A 4,492-nucleotide genomic window follows, 5' to 3' on the forward strand; every position below is an offset into this window, starting at 1 on the left:
GCATGGGGGAGCAGATCAAGGCCCCTGCGGGGAGGGAGGCGGGAGGCGTGGGGTAGGGGTTGGGTCTGGGGCTGCGCCAAGCTCTTCCCCATGGGGTGGGGCTGTGCTAGAAGGGGGCTACGGCAAATTTGTGGCTGCAGCCCCTCCATTGCCCTTTCCCAGAGCAGCCCCACCTTGCCAGGAAGAGCTTGGCACAGCCCCAGCCCGCCCTGTGCAGATCCAGGGGCACACACCCCACCCCATGCCTTCCTGCACGAACGGTGGGAGCAGTGGCAGAAGCCGCCAGACAGGTGAGTGCCGGACAAGCCACTGGACCAGCGACTCCCAGACGAGCAGCGCGTGGTGTTGGGAGCCACTCCACCCTGCCCCCCCATGCCTCCCAAATGAGCTGTGGCTCCGTCCCACACCCAGCCTCTGCTCCAGCCCCATGCCTCCCTCCCCATACGGGCCTTGATCTCCCCCCTCCCACCACACCAGACTTACCAGCTGGAAGCAGCTCTCCACACTGCTGTGGTTTTGGTCCTTGCTGCCTGTGCTGTGCTGTGGCTGTGCACATACGTAGGCCATTTATTGTCCAAATTATCGGCCAGATATGGCCGATTTCTGATATATTAAATTTTCTTTATATCGGTGCCAATCCAATATCGGACTGATGTATCGGTGCACCTCTAATTGTACGGATTCCTAAATAATCTATAATATGTTCTTTCTCTACTCTAAGATGAGTATCTTGTCCCTGTCCTGGCTGTTAATTGTGCTGTTATCAGATGGTTGGTCTCTTGTCGAGTCTGTAGTTAGAAAGTATTAAACACTTCAGTCTTCTCTACATTGTCTGTTATTAGCTTTTCCTCTCCATTCTGCAAAGGAGGTACTCTTTCCTTGGTGGTCTTCTTACTTCAGATGTATTTACAGAATAGTCTTGTTGGCTTTTATGCCCCTGCTAGTTGCATCTTAGTTTTCATTGGTTTTCCTGACATTTATAGTATGCTTGTACTATACACCTGTTTTCATCTTTAGTAATGTGATCAAATTTCCCCTTTTCCTAAAATTTCTTTTCAAGTTTCACTTCACTGAAGCTCTCACTATTTAACCAAGCTAAGTTCTTGCACTACTGCCTATATGCCATTTGCATCAGGATAGTATGCTCTATTGCCCTTAATATTGCTTCATTAAGAAATAACCAACTCTTCTGGACTCTTTAGATTTGCCTCCTTTATGATCCTGCCTGCCAGTTCTCTGAACTTGTGACAGTCTGTTTTTGGACCGACACCACCCCCCCCTGCCCCGGACATATGTGTTGTGGGCCACACGCTATGCTGTGCAGTGGCCCTGCTCCCTGAACACTGCACCATGTTCTCCCAACTGCACAATGATGTCACCTCTGTGCTCTGCCTGCCATGTCATTTGCTCCCACCCACCCTGCATTGTGTGGCAGGGGCTTGCTTCTTCTTCCATTTTACTGTGTTGCTGCGCCAAGTGGAGTTTGCTTGCTTCTCCTTGCATTTTACTGTGTTGCTGCGCCAAGTGGAGTTCTTTGGTCCTTCCCTGCAGTCTGACTGCAGAATGCCTCAGCCCCCAAATAGTCCTTCTGGCCCCCAGGTGTGGGGAGCATCAGTGGAAGCAGGAGGGAGGTAGAGTCTGGAGAAGGCGGCAGCTGCTGCTGAAGCAGTAGAGGAGCAGTATCTGGACTGGGTGCAGTTGCTAAGTGGACAGCCCTGTTTTATATAAAAGCTTTGTGGTAAGACTGCTTACCCAGGACAGTGGGAACCCTAGGACTGACTGTATCATAATGGTTCGGGCATTTGACTGGGAGGGGACAGTCCTAGATTCTGGTCCCTGTCCTATTTTCTGCACTATTTACGTGCATTTTAGGTTGAAAAGTCATTGGAGCATAGCAGCTACAGACACTTAGACTAGGGATCTTTTCAGAGTGAAATGGAGAAACTGATGATTCTAGGCAGTTAAGAGGTTTGGCAGCTTCAGGAGCAGGGTCAATCTGGATTGGTTTTTTTGAGATTCAGATACTTACGTTCCACCGAAATCCCATATGTGTCGATTTGGATTTGGCTCATACCCTCCTCATTCCTGTTGACTTTTAAAAATGGGACTTAGCTGTCTGAGTTATTTAGGATTTGCAAGACCAAGCAGAGCAACTCGTAAGTGTCTTTAAAAATCTGGACTTGAAATCACACAAGACACCCTTTGGCAGATGGGGAATTGAATCTATTCCAAAGTGTTGGGGAGTGCACTAACCACCTGACCATCCTTCCTCTCACCTTGCCCTGTTGGACGAGGGTACTTCATGTGTCAGGCCCATCAGTCACTGGCATCACTGCTAATACTAAAAATGAAATTGCCAGAGGTGGTGCTGTGTTTTGTTTTTGTTTTGTTTTTTTTCCGTGCAAAACCTATTCACTAGGAACATTACTTCATATGAATTATTGTTCTGCTTTCAGGTAGTAACCAACTTTGGTCACTGTTGACTTGGGCTGGATTTCAACTGGTGAAGCAAAGGTAAAATGCATATTTCCAGCACCAATCAAAAATCTCTATCAAAATAATATTCTCTAGCTTATTCTTTCTAGCTGAGTGACAGTCCATGCCACTCTGTATCTTGGTACAAAGCTAATCCCCCTTTTGTTTCTCTCATGAATGCAGATTACTTTGTCATCTTCTACATGGTGCTCTAAATGTCATTTATGGGACCTTTGGTAGCTGTATTCTTTTCATTTCTACCTTCTGGGTTGTTTGACTCGTGAAAGCTTGATACTGTGGGCTGCTTGTTGTTACTACTTATGTCCTGCATTTTAGTTTGTCTTTGGGGGTTGGCTTTCTATTCTTGGAACCTTGCAAATATTTCGGATAATCAGGCTTTTGTTTGGCAAGTGCTTAACACACACTGTAGGCCTTTTGTGAATTATTGTTTAAAAAAATAATAAAAGAATGACTAATAGAGCATGAACAGTGCTTGTCACACTGTAGTCCATTGTATAACTGTTGAGAGCAAGATTTGCATTCCTAGAAAAGCATGTTCACGGTCAAAATATAGGGCACTCTCTTTATTGCTCATGGGAAAACGTGTACTATATAATTCAGCTCAGGATGCTACTTAAAAGCATCAACTTTTTAAAAATGACATTTTCTTTCCTTGGAACACTGAAGTCGTATTGAAACCCTGGTTTGCTTGGCAACAGAAGTGAATCTTTCATTCAGGCAAGTTGCGCGGGGGCTATTTAAAGTCTGTCACACACACAATAATTTATTTGTTTAAACGGGTTCTTTTTAAAGATGAAGTTTATCGCTGACGTTGCCAGCCTTTTTGAATGGAAGGGTACATTGCTAAGATTATATAACATTCTGCTCCTCTGAGTGCCAGAGAGAGCCTGGCAATTGGCTTTTTCTTATTTCAAAAGAGTGTTTGTGTATGGCTTTATTTTTTGAGGTTTGTAACAAGTCAAGCAGAGGTTAAAGCAGGTCTCTAAAATGTTTACAGAAAACATGAGGTCTGCCTAGCTCTTAAATAGGGTCAGTTATACATGCAGTGTAAGTATATGTGCGGTGTGCTGCATGTCTTTAAGCTTAGGAGTGCATGTTCTGTATAACAGATTTTGTTGCTATCAATATGTATTCTCTTTTGTAAATAATATGATGTTTTTCCTTGTCTGTTTTGCCATGGAGAATTGGGCTTGAGTTGTTGATTAGTGGGGATTCAGCTTCCCTCATCTACTTTACCAATTTAGACTGCTTAAGCTTTACAGAGTTGGGACTGTCACTTCTGTACACAATGGGTCTCAGTCTTTGGTTGAGGCCTGTGGACACTAGCGTTATACAAATTAACTGCATCTAATGAATACTTTAATTGAGGCGGCAGAAAATAATTGCATTCTTGTGCGGTATTTCTGACCCCGAAGCTGGATCTTGACTTAGCAAAGTAATAAACCACCTGGAAAAATGTTCCTCTGAAATAGGCCCTTAGTGCCATTTAATGGGCTACTGAATAGTAATTGGCGTGGTTGAGTGAGTGAGGGATGCAGCATTAACTTCAATGGTTTGGGTCCTTAGTGAGAGGCTACATGGAAATCTTAGTTTAACAGCAGGCTGGAATTCCTCTCTTGGGATAGCACTGGCTGGATGGAGCAGAAGTGTTATTGTTAAGTAATGGGTGCTATTTTGTCTTCATTTGTTTTGGTATGACCTAAAGTTTCATTAGTATGCCTTTGCCTTTGCTTTCTCTTAATGAGAAACAGGAGTGCGGAAGACCATCGAAGGAAAAGTGTTGTTATTTGGGGTTTTGAAAACAAGCAGTAAGTGCTAACTAACTTCATGCACAGCCTAACTTTAGGCACAGTCAGGTACTAAAGGTGTGGCTGAGCATGGCCATATTATAAATTCAGACTAATTACATATGGGTACTCAAGCATCTGGAACTTCCAAATTAAATCACGCTTGCATCTAGTCAGCATTAATTTATAGTTCCCCCCCCCCCCCCCCC

At 44.5% G+C, this 4,492-nt stretch overlaps 1 protein-coding gene across 2 annotated transcripts in view; it reads left to right on the forward strand.

Annotated features, from left to right (window-relative positions):
- The first annotated feature begins 2,454 nt into the window (after positions 1-2,454).
- MTMR2 (myotubularin related protein 2) overlaps positions 2,455-4,492 on the forward strand; it is a 62,639-nt gene continuing 60,601 nt past the window's right edge. For both annotated transcript variants that reach the window (XM_025197867.1, XM_025197868.1), the window contains exon 1: positions 2,455-2,514. The gene's annotated coding sequence lies outside the window, so the exon portion shown is untranslated. The remainder of the gene's footprint in view (positions 2,515-4,492) is intronic.

The sequence above is a fragment of the Alligator sinensis genome, unplaced genomic scaffold (assembly GCF_000455745.1).
Source record: "Alligator sinensis unplaced genomic scaffold, ASM45574v1 scaffold116_1, whole genome shotgun sequence".
Classification (NCBI taxonomy): Eukaryota; Metazoa; Chordata; order Crocodylia; family Alligatoridae; genus Alligator; species Alligator sinensis.